Source organism: Corythoichthys intestinalis, chromosome 17 (genome assembly GCF_030265065.1).
Source record: "Corythoichthys intestinalis isolate RoL2023-P3 chromosome 17, ASM3026506v1, whole genome shotgun sequence".
NCBI classification, from domain to species: domain Eukaryota; kingdom Metazoa; phylum Chordata; class Actinopteri; order Syngnathiformes; family Syngnathidae; genus Corythoichthys; species Corythoichthys intestinalis.
The window spans coordinates 40,524,760-40,540,387 of NC_080411.1; the positions used below are offsets into that span (position 1 = coordinate 40,524,760).

The 15,628-nt window shown below is 39.3% G+C and overlaps 1 protein-coding gene across 2 annotated transcripts in view; it reads right to left on the reverse strand.

Moving 5' to 3' along the window:
* The window catches only part of LOC130905865 (amyloid-beta A4 precursor protein-binding family A member 1-like), a 40,079-nt gene extending 24,657 nt beyond the window's left edge, over positions 1-15,422 (reverse strand). The window contains exons 1-2 of one of the 2 annotated variants that reach the window (XM_057819613.1): positions 15,175-15,422; positions 9,735-9,867 (exon numbers count right to left, since the gene is read on the reverse strand). The gene's annotated coding sequence lies outside the window, so the exon portion shown is untranslated. The remainder of the gene's footprint in view (positions 1-9,734; positions 9,868-15,174) is intronic. The other variant, XM_057819612.1, reaches the window with a different exon arrangement.
* Positions 15,423-15,628: the final 206 nt, after the last annotated feature.

Sequence of the window (15,628 nt, forward strand, 5' to 3'; positions counted from 1 at the left end):
TCGAAGATTAAGCTTAATGTAAAAAAATGTAAATTTCGGAATATGGTTTAGGGCAGTGGTCGGTGACCCAAAATGTTGAAAGAGCCATATAGGACCAAAAAAACAAATATGTCTAGAGCCACAAAAAAATTAAAAGCCTTAAATTAAATACGCCTAATAATGAAAGCAACACATGATGTATGTATCTGTATTAGCTATATTAGCCTACTACCAAAATGACTAAGTCAGCTAAAAATACAAAACAAGCCTTCATGATTTAATGTTTGTTTTCCCTGCAGTGCATCCAACACACCACGTGACTACTGTGTTGTATGATGCCACCTCAAGTTTAACTTCACTACAATATTAATGAATTGTTTCATTGCTTTTATGAAATTATAAAAATGCAATAAAGAAATCCGATTTTTGATGTCATTTTTAAGACATCATTTTATTAGGTTTCGAAAAACAACAAAATGGAACGTGCATAACATGCCCCTTATCTGGGCATGTCTTTGATTTTCTGTATTATCTCGGTTTTGTTTTTGAAGTCTGCAAATAGGTGTTCTGATATGTTGATGAATGTCTTCTTCATGTACTCACCATCCGTGAACGGTTTTCCATGCTTTATTATCTCCCGGGTTGCAACAAAACATGCAGTAGTAGTGGTGTTTGGCGATGCAAGCCACTTCTTAAATCTATTTTTGCGCTCCTCTAAGTTCTTCAGAAGTAATGGAATCGCACTTTTTCTCTCACTCCCGACTGGGTACTCGGCTGCCAGTTTGTTTACAATAGCCACCTGCCTGGCATCCCTGCCTGCTGATAGAAACGTGTGTCGAAGGCTATGACGCAAATCTTCGTTGACAGGAATGTTGAAATTTAATATGTATTCTTCACATTTTTACAGCATTGGAAAACTTAAGAATATTTGTGTCATTGTCGTCATCCTACAGAGACCATATCAAAACAAAAAATATATTTCCCTCAACCATCTTTTTCCATTTTCAAACATTTTTGAAAATGCTTCAGGGAGCCACTAGGGCAGTGATAAAGAGCCAAATGCGGCTCTCAAAACACGGGTTGCCGACCCCCAGTTTAGGGATTAGGGTTAACATCTTATCAGTGCCTATATAAAACAACGCAAATTGAATGCACAATAATCAACAACACACAAATGAATTGCACAGTGCAATGAACATAAAGGTCAGTGCGGGCGCAGATGCACGCGAACAACCCGGAAGTACGCCGTACACACACGCGATCAATTTGGCCACAAAACGTGGCGGTAACTAAGCACTTTACACTCAATCGGACTTACAATACATCCAAAAGATGCTAAATGAATACGTCACCTCACAGCATAAAAAATGGTCGCCGACTTTGCGAGGACGAGCAGGAGCGAGGACTACACGCCGTTGCAACAGCAAAGCTACGAAACGGCCGCGCATGTACCGGCTCCAACCTATCGCTGGAACCCTCCAGAATGAAGGAAAAATACTTGCGTTCATTTATGGATGCACACACATCAACATTCCCTCACCCATCTCAACAAGTGGCTGCACTCGGCTCGAATGTGCACCCGCAGTGGCACACGTCAGTCCCAAAACACTTAGCCCGTGTGACTCGAGATCAAAACTAACACATAGCAGGACCCTTTCTAACATTTCTTCTTCAAAATACTCTTCGTACATGACTACAATATTCTTCATTCTACATACATTATGGGGCAATAACAAAATAGTAACGCACAGACACTACAGAAACTTTAATCAGATTACTGGTTTGTAAAAATGAATGTGTTAGATTACTCTTTAGTAGGGCTGTCAAACGATTAAAAAATGTAATCGAGTTAATCACAGCTTAAAAATTAATTACTCGCAATTCAAACCTTATCTAAAATATGCCATATTTTTCTGTAAATTATTATTGGAATGGAAAAATAAGACACAAGACGGACATAAACATTCAACATACTGTGCAAAAGTACTGTATTTGTTTATTATAACAATAAATCCACCAGATGGCATTAAAATTATTAACATTTATGTGTATTTTGCTTAGCTATTTGCCAGTTCTCTTTGCATTGAGTGCTTTTCTTTTTGTGAACATTGTTTTTTTTTGAGAGATAGGAATATTATTTTTGTTTTGCTTTCACTAAATTATACTGTAATGACTTAACTGTTCCGCCCAAATGCATGATGGGAAGTTGGGCAACCATGACTGTCAGTGGTGGCTGCAAATGGTATACAGTATGTTCTGCGTTGTGTTCAATTAGGCGTGTTAAGAAAAAGAATGTCTCCTGCTCCGCCCAAATGCACGATGGGAAGTTGGGCAACCATGACTGTCAGTAGTGGCTGCAAATGGTATACAATATGTTCCGCGTTGTGTTCAATTGAGCGTGTTAAGAAAAAGATTGTCTCTTGCTCCGCCCAAGTGCATGATGGGAAGTTGGGCAATCATGACTGTTAGTAGTGCTGCCAAAGCTTAAGCTAATGAAAGGCGCGGTCCACTCACATTTCTCTTCCTTTTCGCTCTCAATGTGCTAAAACGGCAACATTGTCAGCTGAGGCAACGCATGAGCGGGTCATTACGTCCATGCGTGAATTGCGTCGAATATTTTAACGAGATTAATTTTAAAAATTAATTACCGCCCATTGACGCGATAAATTTGACAGCCTTACTCTTTAGTGAAAGAAACTAATCAGATTACAGTAACGCGTTACTTAGTTACTGACTTACTTAGTAACACGTTAGTGAGAACACTGACTAAAAGTAAACGAATGAATATTGTTGCGTTAATTTGATTCTTTTAATCCGGCAGCTCGCTATGATCCAAGATTTTGAACAGGCGTGATACTGGTGTGTGGCCACAGGGTACATATCTGATGTTGCTCACAGTGGTCCTCAGTGTGCTCAGAGAGCTTCTGTGTCTGCTCAAACCCATGAACAAAATAGAGGGAACATTGGTACAGTGAGGCTCAAAGTTAAGAACGTCAGGAAGAGTTTTAATAATTAATTGCCTAAACTAAAAATGAAAACTGACCACCGTCTGACAATAGGGGTGGTGTCGGGGCAGAGGTCCTAGGTAAACAAACACGTACAGAAAGGTGACACAATAAACCTACAGTATGGCTAAGGTTAATATGGCCCTCAAAGTTTATCTTGTAATCTGACCAACAAACTGCAAGGATGGACCAGGGAGCTACTGGATGATCCTCTCGGCACAGTTTGCATGACAGACGCCAGGCGCCTTGGGGAGAGGCTCAGCAAGGAGGGCTTGGCCCAGCCGCAGATGGCCCTGCAGAACGGCGGTATATCTGCACAGCCTTGGGCAGAGTGCTACACTTCCATCTGTCAGGCTGCAGTGAAAGCTGCGGGGTTGGGGATTTGCTAACCCATTAACTCACTAATCCACTCCTGACAAACACCCACTGAACACGGCACACGTGCTACTTGGGAAAATAAGGACCTTGAGCTATCTATTATGCAGATCGTCAATAACAAGATAATACGTTAATTTTACTCTTTTCAAAAAGCAAATCAGCTATAAAAATATACTATACAAATGCTTGGTTATTACTTATTTAACAAAGAGAGGCACTGATAAAATGAAATTGATCACCTGTTGGTAATCTCCTTGTTGTTTTGTTGTCCAACTGTCTTCACTTATTTGTTTTACCAATTTCCATTGCAACCACAGTGGTACCTCGACATACGATCGCTTCGACACGCGATCCTTTCGGCATCCGACGTAAAATTTGACTCGCCATTTATTTCTACGTCCGATGACATGCTAGAAATACGACGATTTATGACAGCGCCGCCCGCCGCAGTTTCTTTGTCTTCCCGCAAGATGGAGACATGGATGATTTCTTTGTGAGAGAAATCAACAAATGTTCCAAGGTGTTGAACAAAGGAAAAAGGTGAGGCTTTCCAATGAAATGATAGAAAAAATATGGCCGTGGTGTTGCGTGCATCTGTGAACTGGCTCAACGGTCCTCCTCTGACATCCGTTCGCCAGTCTTTATTATTATTGTGGTAACATCGCCAAAATATCGCCAGCTTTGTCAGGTTTTTACTCATTTAACTTGTGCAACACAACACGCCTATTGTACCTCGCAGCTGAGCAAAGTGAAACTAAAGAGTCCCTCTGTCAAGTCAGCCACGCGTTGCGTTCAGGTACACCACGCAAAAATCCGCTACATTAGAACCCGATTCGTTACATTATTACAGGTATTATTATTATTAATATTATTACTATTACTATTATTATATTATTATTATTATTATTTTATTTTTGCTCTGTGTAACTGCCATTTGTAATAGTACCAGCAGTATTTATTAAGGATTTAGTGTTGGTTTTTGGTCGGTGGAACGAATTAATGGAATTCTGATGTGTTCTAATGGGAAAATCCTGCTCGACATACCGTATTGGCGCGAATATAAGACAGTGTCTTTTGCATTGAAATAAGACAGAAAAAGTGGGGGTCGTCTTATATTCGCGGTCAAGACGTTATACCCATTCACGACGCTAGATGGCGCCAGATATCATTGAAGCGATGTTCTGTTATTACAGATCTCTCAGCTACTCTCAAGTTTAACCAGTTTGCATTATTTTATTGCAATGTTTTTCCTTATTCAGATTTGTTTCAAGACTATAATCACAGTTAGACTTCACTTTGATGGTTAATGCAGTTATTGCAGTTTTGTTGTTTTATCACAATAGATTGGTTTATTTAAATTTGAAAAAAAAAAAACAGAAGCCATTCATTTACGAATGTGATTGCACTTTAGTTTACGCATTTAAATGTTCAGATATTAAGATTTGACTGAGACAAAATAACATGCTTTTTCTCTCAAATATGTTGTTATAATCATTTGTTCCAGATGTACTGTAATGCTTTTCTGCATAAAAATTGATTTGGTGTTCAAAAAGTCTTTTTTCAAACTTGAGTCTTGAAAAAGAGGGGGTCGTCTTATATCAGGGCCGTCTTATATTCGGTACAATACGGTACAATCATTTCGACTTACAAAAAAGGTCCTGGAACGAATTAACTTCGTATGTAGAGGTACCACCGTACAATATTTTTCGACAATAATTCACTTTTTTTTGTTCATAGTTTGTCTGGGGGTGCAATTATTAACACATTATTATATCATAACTTGTTCGCATGTTCTTTTTGCTATAGTTAACTTTTAATAGCTATGTTACGTTAACACACCGGGCATGTTCTCAGTTTGTTGTTTATGCGTCATGTAACATTAACATACCACTTATTCAGTCTGTTATTCTCTATTCTTTTGTTCCATATTCTATTTCTGTTTTGAATTGCCTTTCAAGATGATATGTCTGTTCTTGGTGTTGGATTTTATCAAATAAATTTCCCCCAAAAATGCGACTTACACTCCCATGCAACATATTTGTTTTTTTCCTCTTCATTTGGCTGGTGCAACTTATACTTAGGTGCCACTTAGAGTACGAAAAATATGGTTTTTATTAGAGATGTGCCGATCGATCGGGTCCGATCACGTCATTTTCAAAGTATCGGAATCGGCAAAAAAATATCGGACATGCCCTTTTTTTAATTTTTATTTAATTTTTTTTTTAATTAAATCGTTTTCTAATTGTATTTAACGTTACAGACATAATATGTTACACTCATCCAGAGTCTTTAGTTTAGGCTTAAGGTAGGGTTATCAAGTTTATCCCAATAACGGCGGTAATTAATTTTTTTAAAAATGTATCACGTTAAAATGTTTCATGCAATTAATGCATCCGCTGCACGACCCACTCACGCATTGTCGGGCTCAATCTGTAATGACACCGTTTTACCTATACAGAGAGCTAAAAGGCAGCGTAATATGAGTAGAGTGAATTTTGGCAGCCTTTGTAGCCTTTTTTTACTTGGCTAAAGCCTTACAATCCCTCTCCCTACGATTAGAAATATCGTGGGAAGCAATGTGGTGAAGCAAGGTAGTATTTGACCTTTTTCTTAACACCCTATGTTATTTGCCAACGCAGAGAAGATATATCAATTGGTAGCACTACGCACAGTCATGGTTCCACTTCCCATCATGCATTTGGGCATGGCTACAGTATCATTTACTGAAAGCTCAACAAATACACTAGATGGCAATATTTAGTCACATTTGTCCTTTAAGAATTACAAGTCTTTCTATCCGTGGATCCCTCTCACAGAAAGAATGTTAATAATGTAAATGATCTTGAGGATTTATTGTCATAATAAACAAATACAGTACTTATGTACTGTATGTTGAATGTACAGTATATATTCGTCTGAGTTTTATTCATTTTTTTGTTAATGCATTGCCAAAATGTATATGATCGGGGAAAATTATCGGGAAGGATTGGAATTGAATCGGGAGCAAAAAAAAAAAGCAATCGGATCGGGAAATATCGGGATCGGCAGATACTCAAACTAAAACAATCGGGATCGGATCGGGAGCAAAAAAACATGATCGGAACAACCCTAGTTTTTATACTGTTTTTATGATTTTATATATAAAATCTAACATTGTGGCATAGACTTCATAATGAATTTGATGGGGCACATTCCCCAGACACTGCGCCACGCCTTCACGTAGTTCCACACTCCGCTTCAGTCGGTCGAAGTCGGTCGCAGTTATTTTCACACACATGCAGCAATCCAACGCCCGATTTAGTAGGAAAAAGTACGAAAGCTGTGCCGCATAGAAACAGGAAGGATTGTCTCAGGAGAGATTTGTTCGAGGATTCAAGGTATTTATTTAATTTTTCATACTATCCATGCATTTTGAAACGTTGTGAAATAAATCAATGGGAGAAATTAACCGCTACGAGATTGGCATCATAATTCGCAATATTTACGTAAAATAAATGCTAACTGTCCGTTTTTTTTTTCCTTTTAACCAAGAATCGAGACTTTTACGTTCATATCTATAAAGAATTCTGGGAATTAAGCATTTTTTCACAAGAATTTTCAAAGTAAAAAGCTCTTTTCTGTGATAAGGCAGCGCTACAGTGGCTTAAAGACTAGCAGGACATTCTACATTCATTCATTCATTCATTCATTATCCATGCCGCTTTTCCTCACGAGGGTCACGGGGGTGCTGGAGCTTATCCCAGCTAACTCCGGGCAGTAGGCGGGGTAGAGCCTGAATTGGTTGCCAGCCAATCGCAGGGCACAATGAGACATAAAACCAGTCTGGAGAAAAACCACGCAGGCACGAATAGAACTTGCAAACTCCTGTGAGGCGGACGTGCTAACCACTCAGCCACCGTGTCACGCCCACATTCGACATATTTACGTAAAATAAATGCTAACTGCCCGGTTTTTTGCTCTTCTGACAAAGAATCGAGACTGTTTTACGCATTTATTCACAAGAATTTTCAATGTAAAAAGCTCCTTGTGGTGATAAGGCAATGCCAAAGTGACTTAAAGACAGCATATTTGACAAATTTCCGTAAAACAAATGCAACCTTCCTGTTTTTTTTTTTTTTTTGCTTTTAACCAAGAATCAAGACTGTTTGACGTCTATGTCTATAAAGAATTCAGAGATTTAAACATTTATTCATAACAATTTTCAATGGAAATAGCTCTTTGTGGTGATAAGGAGGCGCCACAGTGGCTTAAAGACTAGCAGCACATTCAACATATTGACATAAAATAAATGCTAACTGCCCGTTTTTTTTTTTTGCTTTTAACCAAGAATGGAGACTCTTTTACGTCCATATCTGTAAAGAATTCGGGGATTTAAGCATTCAATCACACAAATTTTCAAGGTGAAAAGCTCTTTGTCTGTGTTTCCACTCTGTCAGCTTTGACGGAGATAGACCCCCTATTAATTGGCCCCGTGCCCATTGTCCCATCAATATATTATGAAGTCTATGATTGTGTGTATTTGATTTAGGTTCAACTATTAACAATAAAAATGTATCCATAATGTATTTCGAAAACCATACTCTACAATACCAAAATCCCTCATACCCTGAATACCCATACATATTTTTGTCGAATGCGATGCTGAAATTGAAGCAAGAAAGTAAAAAAGACAGTATAATGTTATGTTCAGTATTAATTAAACACAAATTATGCCATTATAAAAAATGATTATATGTCCAAAATGATATTTTCCATTTCATGAACTCACATATTTTTTGCACTCACTATGGTATTTTAAAGAGGTAGAATATTTTAAAATGCGTGGGCCACTTGCACTTGTACAAGATGCTGGGTGCCGCCCACTTAATTAATAGAGCTTTTGACCATTTATTTATATGTATGCATTATGACATATTTAAATTGGAAATATTAAAGCAACACTAGGTAACTTTTTCAACCTTTATAAAGTATGTTCATATCATTTGTGATGATTTGTCAACCAACAACTAGTTGAATGACACCTCTTTTTATATCTTGAGGGGGTCTGTACCACTTTCACCGGCAGTAATTAACTTTGAGGAGGGTGGCAAGAACCCTGGTACACAAAAAAAAATACAAACGTGCTGTTTGCTTTACTGCATAGTCACTTCCCCATTTCCCCATTCATTATAAAGGCAGAAGTTGATGCAAACACTTTGATGTGAAATCTGCAAAAATGGCAGAGCAACAAAATAGACAAAAAGTTTTGTCCGAGGAGGGGAAAAAAGGGAGGCAGACAGGATACTCAAGACTAAACATTGGGCCAGCTTTCACTCACTGTCGTGACCCACCCCCGTCAGCGCTGTCAAGTTCAGGTATGGAGGGGGTTATCCACTCGAAGCCACACGGTTGCTAACCGTCATGTGCTATTGTTAAGCCACAACGGGATTCACTACCTCATTAATCCATTTTCAGGCTGGATTTTACGACACTATGCGCTCATGCGCTGATCCTCATGGGAAACGCAGTCTTTCTTAAGGCAAAACACTACCACTTTTGTCCACCGGCGTCGCTAAAATCTACCAAAACTGAAAAGTTACCAAGTGTTGCTTTATTATAAATTCAAGAAAAATGGGCAAAAAAAATCAATGCTAATAAATAGTGATGTCCCGATCAGAAATCAGGCCTATCGGCACCATTTTTCAGAGAATCGGAATCAGGTGAAAAGGATCAGGTTTTTTATTTTCAAAACATATATTTGTTTTTCTGCTTCATGCTCGTACAGCCTCTCACTCTTGCTGCTTTTCTTGGTCAGCAGGCAGCTGGAGTTTGCTTGATAAAGTTAACGATGATTTACAGGCATTGGAGCTTTGATCTTGCCAGAGAAGCTTGGGACCGCTACCTTCAAAGGCGCCAAATGCGTCAATCATTGTTTAGCTTGTTAAACGCTAGCAGTTGTGTGCTCTGGCAGCTCACTGTGAGTGTGTAAGTGAGTGGCTGTTCTCAGCATGGGGAGTGGATTTGAGTGGACTCGCTCAATGAAGCATTTAATAAAGACAAGCATTTTTCTACATTATTCTTTTTTAAAAATAATTCACATTATGAAGGCCGATTACCGGTATCGAATCGGGACTCTGTATCAGCAGATTCTCAAATTCAGGTGACTCGGACTCGGGTGCAAAAATATGTGATCGAGACATCACTACTAATAATAAATGTCAAGAAAAACAATGAAATTGGTAAAAAAAAATCATAATTCTTTCTTCTATTGAAGTCCTTTGTCACTCTTGCCGTGTGTCATTTTCATTTAATAAAAAAGCATCTTGGGGTATGAATAATCTAAACCTACAGTTTATCTCAAAAGTGAGTACACCCCTCGCATTTCTTGTGTACCGTCTTCAGAAGAGGCTTCCTCCTTGGGTGACAGCCATGCACACCAATTTGATGTAGAGTGCGGCGTATGATCTGAGCACTAACAGGCTGACCCCCGACCTCTTCAATTTCTGCAGCAATGCTGACAGCACTCCTGTAACGAGTCACATGACATGTTGGAGGGAAAATGACAAGCGGTACTCCATTTGGACATTTAAGGATGTACGTAGTTTCTATGGAATGTACTTACTTTTGTTGCCAAGGGCTTAGATATTAATGGCTATATTTTCAGTTATTTTGAGGGGAAAATAAATGAACTCTATTATATAAGCTGCACACAGACTAGTTTTCATTGTGTCAAAGTGTCATTTTGTCAGTGTTGTCCCATGAAAAGATATACTTAAATATCTGCAGAAATGCAAGGAGTGTACTCACTTTTGTGACACACTGTATGCGTCTTTGTATGAGAAGAAGGCACAAGTTGACATTCAGAATTTTTTTAATGATTGGTGCAGCAGTAACATGCTGTTATGCAATTTCAAGAAAAAGTCAAACCACAAAAAGACATCAAGTATTACGCAAGTTATATCTGCCTCAAATGATTTTGCGACGACCCACTTAATCGTGAGTTGCACCCAAAGTCAGAATCAAATACTGTACTGCACTGACATGAATGATAACTGAGGTGTTGGAGTAGAAATCCCTATCTGAACACTATGGAAACAGTTAGCTGATTAAAACCTTTATCAACCAGCAGATATTGTTTTTAATGGCAGACCACATCTTGCTATGGCCGCCGGTCGCCATCTCCTGTGAGTGACAGACTGGGGATTCACACAGACAGTCATTTAGTGTGAAAACAATTGCATCCTGGTTGCATGAAAAGTGAGTATCCTGTCCATATGCACTTTCTTTGATTAACTGCAGCAATTCCAGTAATTTTTCAGAGAACATTCTATGCAATTTATACAGGTAGATAAACAAAAAAGTTTAACAATCACTACATTGGTGCCCAAAATACCAAATAAATATCAAATCTGACCTAAGCAGAATTTAACAGATAAATAAATTAAAATTAAAAAATACTCTGCTAATTTCCATCATCCACAAGAAGACTAGTTTGCAAGAGTGTTAGTTTGTTATTAGTAATTTGATAGTGACCATTAACTTCTATTGTTTCGCAATGTCAAATGAAAAATTTAGCATGCTTCTACAAACATACACAGCATTTTAAGAATACAGTGGTACCTCTATTTACGGAATTAATTGGTTCTGGAAGCAGCCCAACCTAAAAATTCTGTGATACGCGTTTTCCATGTAAATGCTCTAATCCGTTACAAGCCCCCCACAAAATTCAGACCTGACTATAAGCCTGCACCCACCAAATTTGACACAAAAAAGGCATTTGTTCATAGATAAGCCGCACTGGACTATAAGATATACTGTATGTGTCCTCACTATATTATGGGATATGTATACCGAAAGATATTAACCGGTAACACTTCATTCGACAGCGGCATCATAAGACTGTCATAAAACCAAATGAACCACCAACGAGCTTTGAACCACTCGACTGCAAAGCTTCATTGCATCAAGAAGGTTCATTTGAACATCACTGCTCCCTTCGGGGAGAAAGTCAACCTCTGCTGCCACCTGCTGTCAACATTGTTGCCGTCCAACATGCCTCCCAGCATGCATTGCAGTGCTACAGATGTAAATTACAATCAAAATTCATGTTCTGTGCTAATTATTTCTTCAGTTACTGTTCCAGTTGTTTCATTAATTGCTAGTTATGGTATTGGGTAACACTTTAGTTGACAGTGGTGCTATAAGACTGTCATAAGACCATCATAATTATGACATGACACTGCCATGAGCATTAATAAATGCTTATGACAGATGTCAAATTATCTCCCTTTTGAATGGATGTAAAAGATCCGAGCTGGGGAAAAAATGGGGTTAGTGACATAATTTGCTGGATGACGCTTAATGACATGTGTTATAAGCATTAATTAATGCTCATGATAGTGTCATGTCATAATTATGGTGGTCTTATGAGTTTTATGATACCGCTGACAAATAAGGTGTTATCTATTAACCCAAATAAATCCACAAATAAGCAGCACTAGACTGTAAGCCACAGGATTCAAAATGAGGGTAAATATTTTAGAATGCATAAAAATGCCTCAAAACAAGTAACAAATATATATAACAATTAGATTATTGCACAATAAACATAAAATAAGAGTTGTGCAAAATGTAGAAAACTAAGACCAAAGAATAAAAGTTAATAGATTCTAGTAAAGCTGTCGGAACACGATGAGCTAATGAAGAGTACGCTGGGATACACACATCAACATACAGTAGAGGTCCCTCTTAGCCAACTGGATGCCAGGAAAGCTAGGCAATAGCCAATGGCAGAGAAGCTATAAGTATGTTATGTTTAGTAAACTCTGGGAGCTGCAAGTACCAGCCATAAGCCCCTTTCACAAACATATCCCGGAAAATTCCCATGTAAAGTGATGCGGGATTTACTTGGGTCATTGCTTTCACGCATGTAGAGATATCCCGAGAATGAAGCAGGTTGGACACTTTCAAAGTCTTGTCCTGTGTTGCCCATTGGCGCTCTCTCTGCGTGGAGGTCTGCTGGCGCGATTTTATAACCTGAACATTACCTCATTTTTGTCGGCATCGGCTGTCACAATGTTGGTCAAATTGTGTTTTGTTACAGAGCTGTTGTGGTAGCGTTCCTGACGTTGTAATTCATGCTGATCAAGCCTGTATTTAAGCCAAGGCAATCCAAGAAAAGGGTGCCGAGATATTAACTTGCTAGGCGCCATTTGACACCTCGCCCCCCCTTGTTTTGAAAACCCCTACATTGTGCTGGTATTTAAGTGTATTTGTTTGTTGTCTTATCGGCTCTCTGCCTACCGCTTAGGTTAGTATTATTGATCCCCGTCGACTTACTGACACGGACCCATTGTGTTATTCCCCCTTTTCCGCGATCACGTGTATTTTTGTTTGTATTTAATAAACCCTTGAACACTTCCCTCCATTGTTTTCTGATTTGAAGTACAACCTTTTTTTCCGCAGTTGCGGACCCTAACATTGGCAACAAAATAAACCACACATTTCCAAATACGGACGATGGACTCTCGATGGCTCTACAATCCGGTAGCAATTCAATTTCGTTATGTTTTCAGTTTAATTTAGCTATTTCCATCTTGCTATGTTGATAATTGCGATGTTTGTTTACCGCTTTTCGCCTTACTGTGAAGTAAGAGGAAGTGACGATTGGCCCGCCATGACATGTACTTCATCAGCCATCGTGCTGTGACCTGGGAATTTAATGCTTGCTCTCACATAATGGAGGAAGTCGGCGTGATGTCAGCTAAACATTCCATAGACAAACGTCTGAAATTAATATATTTCAGATGTGTTTTGCGTCTTTTTTCCTAAAAACGTCTTAAGAGTGGCTTACTATCATCACAAGTCACTGCCGACAGACGCGAGGAGGTGATGCAATTTAAAATTAGCGTTTATTGGCTTACAAAGCTGCCGATACAAAGTCGCAGCTGATCGCTGGATAAAAAACAAAGGAATGGCCTGCAGTGGAGTTTGGAAACATCTACAACTACGTCATAAAGTCACCCAGTAAGTTGACCTTTATCATTTACGTGGAATATGTACTGTGTAGAACTGAGAAAATTGGTAGTATATACAAAGTGATTATTTCTGCCGTAACCGGTAATTCGCCTCCAAGCGTTATTTAGCTGTGAGCACGTCACGGCAAAATAACCAATTCCACCAGGCCAATAATATACCGATTGACTAATCAGAGCAGTTCAAGGCAAAAGAAAAATAACACTTTACGAGTTGCCAGTTACGGTAATAACAACCACTGCCTAGTCTATTTGAATCCTAGCAGCTAATTGGGGCAAAAATTAAAGTTTACCCACCAGTAATAAAATGTCGGCTGCAAACGTAAATGTGCTTGGATTTAGGTTCCCACAGGCGAAAATAGTCCACGGAACCGTCTTCTTTTACTGTTCCTCGATTAATTGCTCTCAGCCATTTGTTTCTCCTTGTGTGACAACCCGCAACACAGCAACTTTTAGTCATTCCGACGGAAAAAAGACCGCAAATAAAATGAAAGTTAAACGCGTTTGTATTACATTTCACGACAGAGCAACTGCTTGACTCGTCTTTTGCCCCATTGTCAATATGGCGACACTTTGTTGTGGCTGGTGACGTCAATAAATGCCCGGCTGTCCGACTTCCTCTATACGCCTTGTCCCGGGACTTTCCCGGACATTATACTAAGACATGACCCGTGAAATGTCCGTATAATCTCCTTGTCATTCGACCCGGAAATTGCTTTCACACAGAAGGGCTTCCCGTTTATATCCCGGGATTTTAACGGTGTTTCGAAGTATGTGAAAGGGGTACACTGTATTTTTGCCTTTCGTATCTTTAAATATCTTTCTAAACAAGAGGCAATATTTTATTGTTGAGGCGTGTCTTAACCTGAAAATTCTGTATGGAGAGCCGTTCGTAAGTAGAAGTAACACTGTACAAATATTGTACAACGTGAGCACTGTAGAAAGAATATATGTGCTATATAACATATTGTATCTTTAAGTTCATGGAGTAAAATTTCAATCAAATGAATTGCACATGCTCATGATTCCCAGTATGCATTGTAACATTTTCTACACACATGCAATCCATGACGTGCAAAGCTGCCTAAGCATTCCAGAACCAGGATTAATTTGTGTTTTGACTAATTTTCTTAAGACTGACTTTGTAAACAGTACACAAAGCGCACATTTCCTGGTTCCCTGACATTCATCCATCCAACCCCTATCATTATTTCACATGGTCTAAATTAGGAATGTGGGAAAATAAAATACTGTTAAAATCTAATCAGTGTTACTAGTCAGCAATGAACAGTTAAAATTTGCTTTGTGTCATATTTTGGATTTGGATTTCCTAACCCTTTAATTATTGAGTGTATCATTCCTCCCGGGCTCTTGCGCTCTCATCTCACTCACACGCATGTCATGTTTCCTGCACTGTGTTCGCATAATGACAAAAACATTGCTCTAAAACCTATGAAACACACGAATTGGGACATGTCAACCTGTCGAGTGCCTCAATCCCTTCCCACTGCCTTAACTAAGCCATTTATTTGGCAGCCGGATGAGAATGAAGGCGCAGGGCATTAAAATAATACAGAGCGCGTCCCTCCAACGTAATAATATTGTTTGAGGAGACACTCTGCAAAATGTTATGACGCGATCTTTTCCCGATGGATCGGTGTATTCAAATATTATGTAATATAGGAACATTCTGTAACCTTTCTCTGAGTCCAGACTCTTACATTCGGGCAGGTGTCATACAACCAACGCCTAATATAAATCTCCAAAAAACGCAGCGCAATACACAATCATAGTGTTACCTTCTCGTCAGTAGAAGAGAGGACCTTCTCCGGCCCTATACATCCCTGCCTCCATGCACCTTCTACCCACCCCCGGTGCCCGCTCGCTCGGTCGGCTTGCTGCGGTTTGTTTCGTCCGGAGGGACGACGACAAATTGCCGGGTTAAAGCAGACAGCGGGGCCCCTCCTCCTGCGCGGTGACATCACAGCGGATTAGGGATGCACAAAGCGCCTTTTTACAAGCGCTGCGGATGCTGACATGGTTCGTTGCAGTCAGGAGAGGCTGGCTTCGTTGTCGTCATCGCCGTCATCCTCCTCCTCCTCAACGTCATCATCATAGGGCAGCATGATGAGCAAGCCAACTATGCCAGGTGAACACCACCACAATGTCACCAGAGGTGGACTAAAACCTGCTTATTGTACATTAGACTTACTGCATGAGTTGCACAACTACTCAGACGTGTAGTATAATTAT